The following is an 18,755-nucleotide window of genomic DNA, read 5'->3' as shown; positions in this document are numbered from 1 at the left end:
ATACCCAAACACAAAAGCAAACCAAATGTCTGTCGACAAATGAATGGATAAGGAAGTGACACATTTCCACAGTATAATAGGATTCTGCCATGAAAAAGAAATAATGCCATTTGTAGTAACCTATGAATTGGGAGACAATATGGGATACAGTACTAAGGTAAGTCAGAAAAAGACAAACATCATATATCAGTTGTATGTGAAATGGAAAAATTGATACCAATCCACTAATTTATGAAAGTGAAAGAGATGCACAGACTTAGAAAACAAGCGCATGGTTACCAAGGGGGAAGGCAAGATGGGATTCATCAGGAGGTTGGGAGTGATGTATCACACTGATATATAAGACTGTCAACAAGGAACCGACAGCTACATAGGAAAGCGGGTAACAGAACGCTGTGTAACACCTTACATGTGAAAAGAGGCAACAGTTGAACAGATATGTATATGTGTACAACTAAATGAGATCCTGTATACCTACAACCTCCACAACAATAAACCAAATGTACTACAAGAAATATAAAAACTAAAAAAAAAAAAAAAGTAATAAGACATAAGCTGACAGTGGTTCCAGCTGGTATATTCAACCTAAGGTAGAGTCAGATAGTCAAACTGACCCTAAGGCTTCATTAGCATAGTACCAGAGTGGAGCATGAAGAAGTGCTGCCATCTTGTGGCTGTTTCCAACACCCGGAACCTAAAGCCCATTCCTAGACTGTAAATGATACCTGCTGTCAAACAATTTTCATACAACTAATCAAAAATAATTTTTTGCAAAAGGAAAAGACTTGGAAACTAATTTCAACTGGTAAATGCTAGTTTCCTTGTTAACAGTTTAAAACGTCCATGAAACATGCTCAATATCGTGAATCCATACACAGGAAAATTTAATTTGAAAAGGAATAAACCGGTTCCATATGAAGAGCCATCATCAAAAAGTCAATACAAAAAAAAAAAAAAAGAGGAAAGAATAAATGGTGGAGAGGCTGTGGAGAAAAAAGGGAACTAATTTACGGGGCAGCTGGGAGGTAACAACTAGTATGAAGAACAGTAGAGAAGTGCCCTGAAAAGCTGACAATTTTCAGCCACAGGGTGATTGGGCAGGCTCACCTCTTAAGAGTGTCCTGGGAGAAACCCAAACAGCACCGTGGACAACAGAGAACACGTGGCAGCACACACAGTGTCCACGGACAGGCGAGTCCAGAGGCAGGAAGTGACCTGTGAACAACCGAAGATGACGCAGCCCTGAAGAAGGAGAGAATGCCACCAGCAGGAACACGGTTATACCCACAGCTACTCATGTGATGTGAAGTCAGTCAGTTCAGTCACTCAGTCGTGTCCGACTCTTTTTGACCCCATGAATCGCAGCACGCCAGGCCTCCCTGTCCATCACCAACTCCCGGAGTTTATCCAAACTCACGTCCATCGAGTCAGTGATGCCATCCAGCCATCTCATCCTCTGTCGTCCCCTTCTCCTCCTGCCTTCAATCTTCAGTCAGGGTCTTTTCCAGTGAGTCAGCTCTTTGCATCAGGTGGCCAAAGTATTGGAGTTTCAGCTTCAGCATCAGTCCTTCCCATGAATATTCAGGCCTGATTTCCTTTAGGATCGACTAGTTGGATCTCCTTGCAGTGCAAGGGACTCTCAAGAGTCTTCTTCAACACCACAGTTCAAAAGCATCAGTTCTTCGGTGCTCAGCTTTCTTTACCGTCCAACTCTCACATCCATACATGACCACTGGAAAAACCATAGCTTTGACTAGATGGACCTTTGTTGGCAAAGTAATGTCTCTGCTTTTGAATATGCTGTCTAGGTTGGTCATAACTTTCCTTCCAAGGAGTAAGCGTCTTTTTATTTCAAGCATCTTTTTATTTTTATTTTCATTTTTATTTCATGGCTCCAGTCACCATATGCAGTGATTTGGGAGCCCAAGAAAATAAAGTCTGCCACTATTTCCACTGTTTCCCCATCTATTTGCCATGAAGGGATGGGACCAGATGCCATGGTCTTCGTTTTCTGAATGTTGAGTTTTAAACCAACTTTTTCAGTCTCCTCTTTCACTTTCATCAAGAGGCTCTTTAGTTCTTTGCTTTCTGACATAAGAGTGGTGTCATCTGAATATCTGAGGTTATTGATATTTCTTCTGGCAGTCTTAATTCCAGCTTGTGCTTCATCCAGCCTGGCATTTCTCATGATGTACTCTGCTGCTGCTGCTGCTGCTGCTAAGTCCCTTCAGTTGTGTCTGACTCTGTGCGACCCCATAGACAGCAGCCCACCAGGCTCCCCCGTCCCTGGGATTCTCCAGGCAAGAACACTGGAGTGGGTTGCCATTTCCTTCTCCAATGCATAAAAATGAAAAGTGAAAGTGAAGTCACTCAGTCGTGCCCGACTCTTAGCGACCCCATGGACTGCAGCCTACCAGGCTCCTACATCCATGGGATTTTCCAGGCAAGAGTACTGATGTACTCTGCATATAAGTTAAATAAGCAGGATGACAGCCTTAATGTACTCCTTTCTCTATTTGGAACCAGTCTGTTGTTCCATGTCCAGTTCTAACTGTTGCTTCCTGACCTGCATACAAATTTCTCAAGAGGTAGGTCAGGTGGTCTGGTATTCCCATCTCTTATTTTCCAGTTTGTTGTGATCCACACAGTCAAAGGCTTTGGCATAGTCAATAAAGCAAAAGTAGATGTTTTTCTGGAACTCTTTTGCTTTTTCGATGATCCAGTGGATGTTGGCAGTTCTCTGGTTCCTCTGCCTTTTCTAAAACCAGCATGAACATCAGGAAGTTCACGGTTCATGTATTGCTGAAGCCTGGCTTGGAGAATTTTGGGCATTACTTTACTAGTGTGTGAGATGAGTGCAATTGAGCGGTAGTTTGAGCATTCTTTGGCATTGCCTTTGGGATTGGAATGAAAACTGACCTTTTCCAGTGAAGTCAGTCAAAATCAAAGAACAATATCATAAGCTATCCCATGAATCTGAAATGCACATCGTCAATACATGCAGGAAATGACAGACACAGAAACAGAAAAACTTCTGATTAATAAAGGAGAATGAAGGGGCCGAGGGGTCCACCATGCAGGTTGAGATGAAGAAACAAACCATGACATATACTGTAGATAATCAACCAGGACCTACGGACACAAAGCTAATTCTGACAAGACTCAGCAATAACATACTTGAGAAAAGAATCAGTGAGTAGTTCAGCAGCTGTCTCGTGGAACTGTGAAATTGAGAAAGACTCTGGAGTCCCACAGTACCATATACCAATGTTACTCCAACTCTGGGTGGGGGGAGTGGAGGCATAAAACAGAGGAACGAGACCCACACATTTGGTGTTCAGTCTGGCACATTACACCATCCTTCACAATCCCAAAACATGACTTCCAGAAGCTCTGACTGCTTTAGAAACCAGAGCCAGGGATGAAGAAATCCTTCTGCCTTCTAGCCCTATGGCCCAACAACAACCTGAACAATACTGATTCTCAGAACTTAATATTCATGAGGGCTACTGAGCCTGAAATAATACCTGTCTTCCCAACATTTCAAGGGATTAGTCATGGAAAAGAATTACAAACAGGGGAAAGTAGGAAGAAGAAATGATCACCAGGCAACTGCCACTCCCACCATTTAAAGAAACAAACCAAAAAAAAAAAAAAAAAAAACCACCTAAAATGATGTTCAGGATGGCAATTTATTAGAGACATTCAAAGCAAACTGGGAGGAGGGGTCAGAGGCCCCACTGAAACAGCCATCATCAGAACATCAACAAAGGTGAAAAGCTGAGAGAGGTGAAGGGAGAGGGGACCCTCCCAGGGTGTAGTGGGGAAGACAGTGGGATGCAGCGGCCTTTAAAAGAAATTCAGACAATGAGCTACCGTGTGATCGGGCAGTCCCCCTCTTCAGAATGTATGGTTTGAAAACAAGAATTCCAGAGGACCTGTGCACTGCAGCAGACACCACAGCAGTATTTATAATATCCCAAAATTGGAAGCAAACCAGATGGGCATGGCCAGATGAATGGAGACAGAAGTGATGCACACACAAGAGGGAATCTGTTGTGGTGGAGGAAAGGAAGGACATCATGCTATCCACAGGAACTTCTGTACCTAACAATGACCTCAGGGAGGTCAGCAAGACGAACACTGACAGCACACTATCACTTACAGGTGAAATGGAGAGACGTCCACACCCACCAACGACTGTGTTCCAAAAGTGAAAGTGACGCACAGACTTAGAACACAAAACGGATGGTTGTCAACAATGGAAAAGGGGGGCTGCGGACATGGAGGAGACAGCGGGGAGAGACTCATAGCCACTAATACAGAGAAAACAGGGCCCTCCTGCAGAGCAAGGGTGGTGAGCCAGGCACTCTGGGATAACCTACACGGCCAGAGAGCCAAGAAGAAGAGACATGTAGGTGGAGGTGGGGGAAGATGCTGTACCCCTGCAGCCGACGGAGCACTGGAAACAAATGTCCCATCACAAGAACTGTGTGTTCCACGTGAAAAAATGAGACACAAGTTCCTGGGGGGCAGACCCACCTCTAGGGGCATATTTGCAGAAACCCAGTTTTCAAAGAGACAAATGACCCACGTGGACCGCGAGCACCACTTACGACAGAGGACGTGGCAGCACACGGAGCATCCATGGAGAGATGAATGCAGAAAGAAGCCGTCTAGGAAGATGATGGAGGATGACAGCCATGCAAAAGAATGAGAGCGTGCCCTCAACAGGAACATCGCTAAATCCAGAGAATCCCACTGAGTGAAATCAGTCAGATCAGAAAGAACAGTGTCAGAAGCAATCCATGTATCTAAAAATGCACACGTGAACTGGTTCAGGAAAGAAGCAGTAAACGGACTGAGCCACATAAAAACAAGCTTCTGTTTCCCAGCAGAGAGTGAAGCGGGCCAGGAATAAACTAGGATGTTGAGATGAACAGTATCAAACTACCACACGTATAGTAGCTAATAGACAAGCACTATCCCAGGGAAAGAAGAGCCTAGTGGGCTGCCGTCTATGGGGTCGCACAGAGTCGGACACGACTGAAGCGACTTAGCAGCAGTAGCAGTAGCAGTAGGCAAGTCTGGCCAGTTCTCTCAACACTCGGTAATGACCGACATGAGAACAGAGTCGAAAGATGAGTTGCTGTCTCTGTATGTGAAACAGATAAGGACTCGGGACACACAATATTGTACCAAGGCCTCTCCCATCCTAGATAAAAAGTTACTGAATGAAACAGACCAAACGAGACCCAAGCATTTGGTGTTTCTTATGGCACACTCCACCCTCGTTCACAATGCCTAAACAGGACTTCCACTAAAGCTCTGGCTGCAGAAACCAGAGTTGGGCATCAAGAATTCCTCGCACCTTCTAGCCACATGTCCCAACAACAACCTGAAACTGTGGCTTCAGGGCAGCATCATATTCACAAGCACTCCTGGCCTTGAAATTGTGCCTGTCCTCCAAAAATTTAAAGGGGCAAGTCATGGAAAATAGTTAAAACAAGGAAATTGGTATGCAGGACTGTGCTGAAGAGTTAAAAAAAGAGCCAGGATACAGGGGGTTTGCAACAATAACTAGGTGAAGTGAATTGAAAGTCACTCAGTCATGTCTGACTCTGCGACCCCTTGGAACCATATACTCCAAGGAATTTTCCAAGCCAGAATACCTGAGTGGGTAGCCTTTCCCTTCTGCAGGGGATCTTCCTAACCTAGGTATCAAATCCTCCCACATTGCAGGCAGATTCTTTACTAGCTGAGCCATCAGAGAAGCCCAAGAATACTGGAGTGAGTAGCCTATCCCTTCTCCAGCAGATCTTCCTGACCCAGGAATTGAACCAGGGTCTCCTGCACTGCAGGCAGATTCTTTACCAACTGAGCTATCAGGGAAGCCTAAAAGTGAAAGTGAAAGTCACTCCGTCGTGTCCAGCTCTCTGTGACCCCATGGACTATCCGGCCGATGAAATTCTCCAGGCCAGAATACTGGAGTGGATAGCCGTTCCCTTCTGCAGAGGATCCAACCCAGGGAGTGAACCCAGGTGTCCCACATTGCAGGCAGATTCTTTACCAGCTGAGCCACAAGGGAAGCCCAAAAGTAGGTAGTCAGAACATCAAAAGATTACTGTTAAAGAAAAGGAAACATCTCAAGTTAATGAATTTAGAGGTTTGCTGTGTTTGGGAAGAAGGCAATGGCACCCCACTCCAGCACTCTTGCCTGGAAAATCCCATGGACGGAGGAGCCTGGTGGGCTGCAGTCCATGGGGTCTCTAAGAGTCAGACACATTTGAGCGACTTCACTTTCACTTTTCACTTTCATGCATTGGAGAAGGAAATGTTAACCCACTCCAGTGTTCTTGCCTGGAGAATCCTAGTGACGAGGGAGCACAGCTGGTCCGCTGTCTATGGGGTCGCACAGAGTCAGACACGACTGAAGCGACTTAGCAGCAGCAGCAGCAGCAGCATCTGTGTTTGGCAAGGTGCCAGAGTCTGGCCTCTCTGAAATCATTCCTTCATTATGCACCTTAAGTATCTATGGCCAGTATCCTGCTTGTCTGCAGCCTGAAGCCCCTCAAGGTGAACAGTCCAGGCGGCTGCTGTGGCTGCTGGGCTGGTGGCTGCCAACATCCTTTGTTTGCTGATAAGGAAGGCAATACTTTTCATCCACAGCGCCTCACATTGGTCATTAATTCAACTAACATTTGAGAGGCATTTCATGACCAATCTTGTTGACGGTGCTAAGAAGTTTTATTCCTAATCAGGTGAAGACTCTATTGCTAGGCCATCTGGTGTGCTGATCTTTGCTGGATCAGCCCTTATTGATAATCGATAATCTAAAATTCTCTTGATTGCCTGTCTTATCAGGCTGTTGTGATTCAGGAAATGTTCTCCCTTGTGGTTTTTTCTCATACCTAGAGTTTCACAATTACGATGATTCTATGTATATATGATGAACTCTATCATGACATCTCTTTTGTTGGAGCCCTGGATGCACATTGGGCAATGCAAGAGACAACAGTCTTATAAAACAGACAGGATATAAGCAATACAGATGGGTTACATTAATAAAGTCATATGCCAGTAGAGAGAGAGACAAACCATAAACACCCTGAAAATAAAGGGCCAGTTAAAACAATGGGTAGTATAAGAAGTAACCTGATTGCAAGAAACCATCAAGTCAGATGGAGAAGCCAAATTCTGGAAGGATCAGGTAAAGAGAAAAAAAATGGGTTCCATCTTTGTTTACCAAGGGGCGATTTATCATCTTGTAGTAAGTCATAGCATAAGAGTAAAGGTTTTTCTGGAAAATAAAGATTAAAAGCTGGTATATTTCAGAAAAAATCATAGAATTATAAATCATATTTATCAATTCATTCAGTTCCATGTAATTCATTCCTGTTGATCTGGATGAAGCTGTCAAGTTTCTATCAGAGTTTTGTAATTTCTTACACAGTTTAGCAGTATGGTCATAAGTTATCAGAAACATGTATCAAGAAGTCTTTTATGAATTTTCTTGAAGATCTTCATTTTATAAAAAGAGTAAAACAATGATTGTCTATAGACCACAAAAGTCTTAAATAGCATGGTGAAAGATCTGATTACAAGCCAACTGACAAGAATCTTGGATATTTCTGTGACATACAACATTTTAAGATAACTGGAACATGACTGATAACATTATATCAGTACATATCACATTTTTAGGAATTCCATATAAATTTTAGAATATCTCTATTAATGTTAATTATCCATACAATATAAGGTTAATCTCCAATCACTTGACAGTTCTTCTCAAGTAATTTAACATATCAGATAAGCCTAATTATTTTAATTTTCCTCTCTGAGTTGCCCCCAGGGTTCCTCTGAAGCATCCCAGAGTGAGCTGGAGGTCAGAAGAACCTTAGTTACAATTTGCTATTCAGGCAGGCAGTTTGTCAAAAAATATTAAATAGCTTTCAAACACTTGGTCCAATAGGATCATAGGTCCTTGCGAAGCAACTTAGTCACTTAAAGTGACAAAAGATTTCAAAAAGCAAATACAAGTGTCTTAAAGGCAAACAAACTCATGATCTGTTACCAAAAGCTATATTCCAAGAAAACTTTGTCCTCTTAACAGAGAGGAACAAAAATCTAGTCTTGCATCAGCCTACTTTTCTAACAAAATCCACTTATCTAACTACATTTAATCTAGTCTCAGTTGGACCATTTACAAAACTTCTTTATAGGGCTCTCTCTCTAGAACTAGTCACAACTTTTCGTGTCCTTATTGGTTTGTTTTTCCACCTCCAAAACAAACACATACCTGAGTCTAGGGCACGCTCATTGTTTTCCCCTAACAAAATGCATTTCCATTCTTCATACCTTATTTTGCTGAAAATGCCACATCCTATTTTCTTTCCATAATGAAATCTTTCCATTAATATCTTTAGTACTTCAATTACATATTACAATTCCAACCCTTAAAAATCTTAATCTCTAGCAAAAACTGCCAAGCACCAAGTCATTGTAGTCTTCTCCATGCCAGCATTTCCCGACTGGAATATTCCACAACCTCTAGAAACAAATACCAATTTCTTTCTTCAGTGTGGTACCAGATGTGTATCTAACAAACACACACATCTTTAGTTTCCCCTTCCTAAGGAGCTACCGTCCATAGCGTTGCAAAGAGTCGGACACAACTGAAGCAGCTGAGCACACACACTCACTCATAAGGAGACAAGGTAAGTCAATTTAGACTCGTTTAGCAGATAACATTCAGGTATTTTATCTTACTTGAACTGACTTGGATAATTCAATGAATTCCCATCATTTAATTTAACTTAGCACAACTCAAGTTACCAAACATCTGGAGAAACTATTTTAGAAAGACATAACCAAAACGTTGTTGAATAGCTAAGTTAGGTCCGACTCTTTGTGACTCCATGGACTGTAGCCTGCCAGGCTCCTCTGTCCATGAGATTTCCAGGCAGGAATACTGAAGCGGGTTACCATTGCCTTCTTCAGGGGATCTCCCTGACCCAGGGATCGAACAGATGTCTGTGTCTCCTGCCTTGGCAGGTGGATTATTTATCGCTGAGCCACTGGGGAAGCTCATGGGAGAGATTAGACTGCCATTATAATATTGATCATATTGTATTTAAATCTTACAAAAAAGATAAATAGCTCCATTTTCAAACACAGAAGGAATTCCACAGTGTATGCAAACCAAGCCTTATTATAGTATCTAAGTGACCCTAAGCGAAAAATATCCATATACACTCTTTCAATAAGTGAATTTTTTATGGTGCCATACAGTATCCATGTTCATGGGTGGATTTTTCTAACTAAACTTGGTGCTTCTCACAGTATAGCTTTATTCACAAGAGCTAAAAGGTGGAAACAACCCTAATTTCCTTCAATAAATGGATAAATAATATATGATAGACACATATAATGGAATATTATTCATTCTTTAAAAAAAGGAAAGAAATTCTGACATGCCACACACAGATAAACCTCAAAAACCTGCTAAGTGAAGTAAGTCACAAAAGGACAAATGATGTATGATTCCACTTATAGCAGCCACCTATAGTGGTCAGATTCATAGAGACAGAAAGTTGCTGAATGATAGTTGCCAGGGTGTTGGGGGGGTGTGATGAGAACTTACTATTTAATGGGCACAGAGTTTCAGTTTGGGACAATAAACTTCTGGAGACAGATGGTGGCAATGTTTGCACAACAGTGAGAATATATTTTATGAGTACATTTAAAATGCTTAAAATGATGAATTTTATGGTTTACATATTTGACCACAAGCTTAAAAAAAAATGCTGGGATTCATAGAATTAATCTTTACCATACTAAGTGGCAGATTATGTGACCAGGCTGTTCAGATTTGTTTTAAAATAAACCTCAAAATATAACAGAATCACTACGTAGTCATTAGAGCAATATGAGAAAGCTCTGTTCTATGTTTAAGTTCAAGATCCAGAGAACATGCCCTTTCTCAGAACTTCAGGAAGCCGTTCAACAAAGTATTTTTCTAACATTGGAAATTCCTTTCAAGTTATATTTTTTTGAACAAGGGCAGAAAAGACATGAAACCTATTCTACCTTGACATTTCAGAACTCTAATCCATTTTGAGTATTACAATGCACTTAATTTTGAGTATTATAATACAGAGCAATGACAGCATGAACCCATCTGCTAGAAGCCTCCCTTTGGAAAAACATCATCAACCGTCATTGCTGGAGCTGGTCTGAACCAACCTACCAGGGCTGAAGCAGACTATTAACTTTCCAGGAATTTTGTCAGCTGCTTCTTAAATACAGGCATTATTAAAAATCAAATTACATGAACTGAATTAAATACATAAAATTACAAAGGTAGTTAATAACCAAATTCACCACTTCCTATGTATTTTACTAGATTTTATTTTACTCTGTATGCTCTTGAGATTAGTTACTGTAGCCTTATCTTTATGGTAGAAATATTACCTAAGGAAATACTGCCCTGTGGCACAGTACATCTCTCCCCAAATCCAAATGCAGTGTGACAGCACGCTGGTAGGCTGACGTCAGTCATGGTTTAAATACTTACACCATGGAAATGGGCAAATGCTGTAAATCAAGAGTTGTTACGTTTTAAAAGGGTTATAGAAACAAATGAAGAAAACGTGACACAGACTATATGAGACCCATAATGCCTAACATATTAGTCTCTTGCCCTTCACAGAAAAAGTGTGCCAATTTCTGGTTATGATGTTGACAGAGATTGTGTTAATAAGAGAATCAGACTTAAAAGTGTGCATGTCTGAGTCATTACACCATAAATAGCAAACAAAAAATGAAGGAATCATTTTTCCAGTATTCAGAAACTGTTACCTAATTCAGCAAAGAAGCCACAACACTGATGCATGAAGTTCTGCCGTGGTTTCACTATCGCCCTTTCATCTTACTCATTTTAATAAATGAAAGTGTCAAACCAGCTCATATCAGCACAAAATTCTGATATATGACAAATAGTACAAGAGAAGGAGTACTGGATTAGGAGGACCTTGAACAATTGACTTCATCAGTTTTCTATTTTCTAAAATGAGTGGGGGAAAAAAACTCAGATAATCCCAAGAGGGATTCCCAATAAGAAATGACTACTCTATGATTGGATACTCTATGTGTGGATGTGAGAATTGGACTATACAGAAAGCCGAGCGCCAAAGAATGGATGCTTTTGAACTGTGGTGTTGGAGAAGACTTGAGAGTCCCTTGCATGCAAGGAGATCCAACCAGTCCATCCTAAAGGAAATCAGTCCTGAATATTCATTGGAAGGACTGATGCTGAAGCCGAAACGCCAATACTTTGGCCACCTGATGCAAAGAACTGACTCATTTGAAAAGACCCTGATGCTGGGAAAGATTGAAGGTGGGAGGAGAAGGGGACGACAGAGGATGAGATGGTTGGATGGTATCACCGACTCAATAGACCTAAGTTTGAATAAACTCCGGGAGTTGGTGATGGGCAGGGAGGCCTGGCGTGCTGTGGTTCGTGGGGTCGCAAAGAGTCGGACACGACTGAGCGACTGAACTGAACTAAACTGAATCTGTCGTTCCTTTTCCTTTTGAAAGCTTTGTTTCCCATTCCAGGGTTGGTTTGTTGCGATCACTTTTATTTCAACAAACTCTGTTCAAACTATTCCAACTACCAATTCAAGGGAAAATGATGCCACTTAATTCCCTGGTCCAGCACTGCCCAGTGACTTTCAGTTGAGCGAGGTCATCCCAGTCTCTCAACTGAGGATGAGCCACTCAGTGTCTAAGCTGAGCAGAAATCTTCCCAGCTTCTTTCTCTGAGGATAACCCAGGTGCCTCTTCTTGAATCTAAGTTTCAAGGGTAACTGAGTCCTCCAGAGAATTTAAATACCACTGAACAAAACTTAGGACCATCAGCCAATAACAAGAAATTCAAGAACCAGGAGACCCTCACCCAGATTCCTCTGGGCTCTCTGAAGAGGTGGACGGGCCCAAGAGGCCTCTGCTGGCACCAAGCTCCAGGTCCTCATCAAGTTCAGATGAAGGAGAGAAGTCTGTTTGGGTCCCTTCGTAGTCATCAGAAACCTGGACTAAAAGAAATGCACAGCCTAAGAGTTGAGCATCATGTTTTATTTGGCAAATTTTCTGAGGACTTAAGCTCAGAAGGCAGCCTCGGATTGCTCTGAGGGGCTGCTCCAAAGAGGTGAGGGAGAAGCCAGGGTATATAGAAGTTTAGTAGTCAGAACATCAAAAGACTACTGTTTACTTAAAAAAAAAAAAAGCCAAACATCAAGTTAAAGAATTTAGTGCTTTTCTAAGTATGGGAAGATCCGAGAGTCTGGGTTCATTGAAATCATTCCTTTGATTTGCACATCAGCTATCTGGGGCCAGCATCCTGCTTTTCGCCATCTTGGGTCCCCTCACGCTGAACAGTCCAGGCAACTGCCCGTGGCTGCTGGCTTGGTGACTGCAACATCCTTCATTGACTGATATGGCAGACAACGTTTCATCCACGCCAGAAGCCACTCACCTTTCAGTCCCTTGGGAATCACCCTTTCTTCTTGCCCTGTCCTCAGGAGCAACTGGCAGCATCTTCAGTGGGCTGCTCCACTCTGAAACATCCCTGTCTCCAGCCCCCTCAAAACAAGCTCAGTATTATCTCCAACCTCACCACCGTTTGCGGAAAACCAAAAGTAACTCCTCATGATATGATTTGGTGTATGAGAAACGGCAGTGACCCAGTGGCTGAGTCAGTTTTTACGGTTCCCATGGTCTCTTGGGAATTCTTCACCGGTTTAGGTGGGGCTGCACCTCTGTCAGACAGGTACAGTGCCCTTGATAACCTCCTAGGTCTCTTGAGAGGCCAAAAGTCTAATGAAAATTTCAAACTTCAAGTGCACTAAAGACCCATAATGAAGATCATGTCAAAGAGAAAAAGGTGAAGAAATGGGGCCTTCTAAGAGTCTGTAAAACAGAAAGACATACTTCACAAAAGCATAGATTCTTAATGTTGGAGGAGGCCTTACAGATGTTTTTCCAAAACGCTCACACGCATAAAAACCACTTGGAAAGCCCCTTAGAAATGCAGACTGAGATTCAGTAGGTCTGGCTGGGGGGTGCTTTCTCCAGGGGCCACACTTGGAGGTATATCTCTAGGGTATACCTGTGGTTAGCACCTTGACAGCATGTGGGGATTACTCAAGAAGCTTTAAAAAATACTCCTGCCAAGATCACAACAGACAACACAGAAATACAAATGATCATAAGAGACTACTATCAACAATTATATGCCAATAAAATGGACAACGTGGAAGAAATGGACAAATTCTTAGAAAAGTACAACTTTCCAAAACTCGACCAGGAAGAAATAGAAAATCTTAACAGACCCATCACAAGCACGGAAATTGAAACTGTAATCAAAAATCTTCCAGCAAACAAAAGCCCAGGTCCAGACAGCTTCACAGCTGAATTCTACCAAAAATTTAGAGAAGAGCTAACACCTATCCTACTCAAACTCTTCCAGAAAATTACAGAGGAAGGTAAACTTCCAAACTCATTCTATGAGGCCACCATCACCCTAATACCAAAACCTGACAAAGATCCCACAAAAAAAGAAAACTACAGGCCAATATCACTGATGAATATAGATGCAAAAATCCTTAACAAAATTCTAGCAATCAGAATCCAACAACAGGAGAGGGAGAGGGTGGGAAGATTTGGGAGAATGGCATTGAAACATGTGAAACGTCATGTATGAAACGAGATGCCAGTCAAGGTTCAATGCACAATGCTGGATGCTTGGGGCTGGTGCACTGGGACGACCCAGAGGGATAGTGTGGGGAGGGAGGAGGGAGGAGGGTTCAGGATGGGGAACACATGTATACTAATTAAATAATTTTCTATTAAAGAAAAAAAAAAAAAAGAATCCAACAACACATTAAAAAGATCATACACCATGACCAAGTGGGCTTTATCCCAGGGATGCAAGGATTCTTCACTATCCACAAATCAATCTATGTAAAATGCCACATTAACAAATTGAAAAATAAAAACCATATGATCATCTCAATAGATGCAGAGAAAGCCTTTAACAAAATTCAACATCCATTTATGATAAAAACTCTCCAGAAAGCAGGAATAGAAGGAACATACCTCAACATAATAAAAGCTATATATGACAAACCCACAGCAAACATTATCCTCAATGGTGAAAAATTGAAAGCATTTCCTCTAAAGTCAGGAACAAGACAAGGGTGCCCACTTTCACCATTACTATTCAACATAGTTTTGGAAGTTTTGGCCACAGCAATCAGAGCAGAAAAAGAAATAAAAGGAATCCAAATTGGAAAAGAAGAAATAAAACTCTCACTATTTGCAGGTGACATGATCCTCTACATAGAAAACCCTAAAGATTCCACCAGAAAATTACTAGAACTAATCAATGAATATAGTAAAGTTGCAGGATATAAAATCAACACACAGAAATCCCTTGCATTCCTATACACTAATAATGAGAAAACAGAAAGAGAAATTAAGGAAACAATTCCATTCACCATTGCAATGGAAAGAATAAAATACTTAGGAATACATCTACCTAAAGAAACTAAAGACCTATATATAGAAAACTATAAAATACTGGTGAAAGAAATCAAAGAGGACACCAACAGATGAAGAAATATATTATGTTCATGGATTGGAAGAATCAATATAGTGAAAATGAGTATACTACCCAAAGCAATTTATAGATTCAATGCAATCCCTATCAGGCTACCAACAGTATTCTTCACAGAGCTAGAACAAATAATTTCACAATTTGTATGGAAATACAAAAAACCTCGAATAGCCAAAGCTATCTTGAGAAAGAAGAATGGAACTGGAGGAATCAACCTACCTGACTTCAGGCTTTACTACAAAGCCACAGTCATCAAGACAGTATGGTACTGGCACAAAGACAGAAATATAGATCAATGGAACAAAATAGAAAGCCCAGAGATAAATCCACGCACCTATGGACACCTTATCTTTGACAAAGAAGGGAAGAATATACAATGGAGAAAAGACAATCTCTTTAATAAGTGGTGCTGGGAAAACTGGTCAACCACTTGTAAAAGAATGAAACTAGAACACTTTCTAACACCATACACAAAAATAAACTCAAAATGGATTAAAGATCTAAATGTAAGACCAGAAACTATAAAACTCCTAGAGGAGAACATAGGCAAAACACTCTCCGACATACATCACAGCAGGATCCTCTATGACCCACCTCCCAGAATATTGGAAATAAAAGCAAAAATAAACAAATGGGACCTAATTAAACTTAAAAGCTTCTGCACAACAAAGGAAACTATTAGCAAGGTGAAAAGACAGCCTTCAGAATGGGAGAAAATAATAGCAAATGAAGCAACTGACAAACAACTAATCTCAAAAATATACAAGCAACTCCTACAGCTCAATTCCAGAAAAATAAATGACCCAATCAAAAAATGGGCCAAAGAACTAAATAGACATTTCTCCAAAGAAGACATGCAGATGGCTAACAAACACATGAAAAGATGCTCAACATCACTCATTATCAGAGAAATGCAAATCAAAACCACTATGAGGTACCATTTCACGCCAGTCAGAATGGCTGCAATCCAAAAATCTACAAGCAATAAATGCTGGAGAGGGTGTGGAGAAAAAGGAACCCTCTTACACTGTTGGTGGGAATGCAAACTAGTACAGCCACTATGGAGAACAGTGTGGAGATTCCTTAAAAAACTGGAAATAGAACTGCCTTATGATCCAGCAATCCCACTGCTGGGCATACACACTGAGGAAACCAGAAGGGAAAGAGATACGTGTACCCCAATGTTCATCGCAGCACTGTTTATAATAGCCAGGACATGGAAGCAACCTAGATGTCCATCAGCAGATGAATGGATAAGAAAGCTATGGTACATATACATAATGGAGTATTACTCAGCCATTAAAAAGAATTCATTTGAATCAGTTCTAATGAGATGGATGAAACTGGAGCCTATTATACAGAGTGAAGTAAGCCAGAAAGAAAAACACCAATACAGTATACTAACACATATATATGGAATTTAGAAAGATGGTAACAATAACCCTGTATACGAGACAGCAAAAGAGACACTGATGTATAGAACAGTCTTTTGGACTCTGTGGGAGAGGGAGAGGGTGGGAAGATTTGGGAGAATGGCATTAAAACATGTATACTATCATGTATGAAACGAGTCGCCAGTCCAGGTTCGATGCACGATACTGGATATTTGGGGCTGGTGCACTGGGACGACCCAGAGGGAGGGTATGGGGAGGGAGGAGGGAGGAGGGTTCAGGATGGGGAGCACATGTATACCTGTGGCAGATTCATTTCGATATTTGGCAAAACCAATACAATATTGTAAAGTTAAAAAAAAAAAAAATACTCCTGCCTGGATATCCTGCGGCCCCTCCCCCTCCCCACTACAACGTAACTGCTTTATTTCAATCACTCCCCCTTGATTCTAATCTGCAGCAAAGTGAGAATCACTGCCCCAGATCAGTGCTTCTCAACTTTAGCACATATCATCATCATCTAGAGAGCTTGTGAAACCACAGTTCTCGAAAGAGCCCCAGTGCAGAGATTCTGACTCAGCAAATCTGAGATGCAGCCTCAAATGTACATTTCTAACAAGGTCAAGAAGCAACAGTTAGAACTGGACATGGAACAGCAGACTGGTTCCAAATCAGGAAAGGAGTATGTCAAGGCTGTATGTTGTCACCCTGCTTATTTAACTTATATGCAGAAAAGATCACATGAAATGTCAGGCTGGATGAAGCACAAGTTGGAATCAACATTGCCGGGAGAAATATCAATAACCTCAGATATGCAGATGACACCACCCTTATGGCAGAAAGCAAAGAAGAACTAAAGAGCCTCTTGATGAAAGTGAAAGAGGAGAGTGAAAAAGTTGGCTTAAAACTCAACCTTCAGAAAACGCAGATCATGGCATCTGGTCCCCTCCCTTGATGGCAAATAGATGGGGAAACAGTGGAAACAGTGACAGACTTTATTTTTTTGAGCTCCAAAATCACTACAGATGGTGACTGCAGCCATGAAATTAAAAGATGCTTGCACATTGGAAGAAAAGTTATGACCAGCCTAGACAGCATATTAAAAATCAGAGATATTATTTTGCCAACAAAGTTCCATCTAGTTAAAGCTATGGTTTTTCCAGTAGTCATGTATGGATGTGACAGTTGGACTATAAAGAAAGCTGAGCACTAAAGAAAGGATGTTTTTGAGGTGTGGTGTTGGAGAAGACTCTTGAGAATCCCCTGGGCAGCAAGGAGACCCAACCAGTCAATCCTAAAGGAAATCAGTTCTGAATATTCATTGGAAGGACTGATGCTGAAGCTGAAACTCTAATACTTTGGCCACCTGATGCGAGGAACTGACTCATTTGAAAAGACCCTGATGCTGGGAGAGATTTAAGGGGATGACAGAGGATGAGATGGTTGGATGGTATCACCGACTCAATGCACATGAGTTTGCGTAAACTCTGGGAACTGGTGATGGACAAGGAGGCCTGGCGTGCTACAGTCCATGGGGTCACAAAGAGTTGGACACGACTGAGTGACTGAACTGAAATGTTGTTTTCTGGCTATTTAGGCAGCAACCTATCCAGGACTCCTGCATCTTCAACAACAAGCACAGTCCATGATACACAGTGGATGCTGCTAAGTATCAGTCCATAAACTGAATTAAAAATAAAAATTATCAGAGTTAAGATACTAAACAGCAAAGTTGTTGTGCTAGGTTGCTTCAGTCGTGTCTGACTCTTTGCGACCCCATGGACTATAGCCTGCCAGGCTTCCGTCCATGGGATTCTCCAGGCAAGAATACCAGAGTGGGCTGTCAGTTCCTTTTCCAGGGGATCTTCCCAACCCAGGGATGGAACCCAGGTCTCTGCACTTCAGACAGAATCTTTACCACTGAGCCACCAGGGAAGTCCCCAAACAGCAAAAGTCTAATCCGAAGTCTAAAAGGAAAACTATCTCTTTTTTCAACAAATATTACATTGAGCCAGGCAATAATCCCAAATGTACAGCTTACGTTATAAATGACCACTCAAGTGTCTCATTGGCGGTTACAATCCCTTTGATCAATCCGAAAAGAGAGAGGTACAAAGTGACATACTTCACAGGAAGGCTTTTCCCACCCGGTGAGCAGGAAGAACTGCCCATGCGCACACTGAACTGAACAAGCTCCTAGGTGATGCTGAGTCTGCTGCTCCCGTGGCCTTGGAGGTCATCCAGTTTCGCATCAGTTTCCCACGTGGGAAACCAAGATGAAATGAGTCGCTCAAGGTCTCTTCCTTCCCTGTCTCCTGACTCTGGTCCCCAGGTCTATACTCTGCCAGTCCTTTCTGCGTCCCCCGTTCCTCCCTTAGTCCTAGGCTAATCGCCAGAATGAGCTTTTGCCCGGGGGCTCAGGAGGGTCGAGGTTCCTTACGGTGGGAGGCTCTTGAGCTACCCTCACCTGCACAGTCCGACGCGAAGACGTGTGGTCTAGCTCTGCTGCAGCCGGGACGCGGCTCGCAGGATTCGAAAGCTCGGCTGGCAGTGCGCGACCTCTCCTAAAGAAAGGTGGGAGGCGGAGCCCGCGAGAGGGGCTCACGCCGCCCAGTCGGTTACCATGGCAACCGGTGCCCTCCTTCGCGGTTACCCTACGCTGACGTAAGGCTGCCAGGACCAAA

General features: G+C 42.1%; 1 long non-coding RNA gene across 1 annotated transcript in view; it reads right to left on the bottom strand.

The window, feature by feature from the left end:
* Positions 1-18,738, bottom strand: part of LOC107132679 (uncharacterized) — a 29,000-nt gene extending 10,262 nt beyond the window's left edge. The window contains exons 1-2 of the long non-coding RNA XR_003035953.2: positions 18,539-18,738; positions 11,963-12,098 (exon numbers count right to left, since the gene is read on the bottom strand). This is a non-coding gene — a long non-coding RNA (uncharacterized lncRNA). The remainder of the gene's footprint in view (positions 1-11,962; positions 12,099-18,538) is intronic.
* Between the last annotated feature and the right edge of the window lie 17 nt (positions 18,739-18,755).

The sequence above is a fragment of the Bos taurus genome, chromosome 8 (genome assembly GCF_002263795.3).
Source record: "Bos taurus isolate L1 Dominette 01449 registration number 42190680 breed Hereford chromosome 8, ARS-UCD2.0, whole genome shotgun sequence".
NCBI classification, from domain to species: Eukaryota; Metazoa; Chordata; class Mammalia; order Artiodactyla; family Bovidae; genus Bos; species Bos taurus.
The sequence above is the reverse complement of the archived record's forward strand: the minus strand, read 5'-3'. Positions and strand labels throughout refer to the sequence as shown.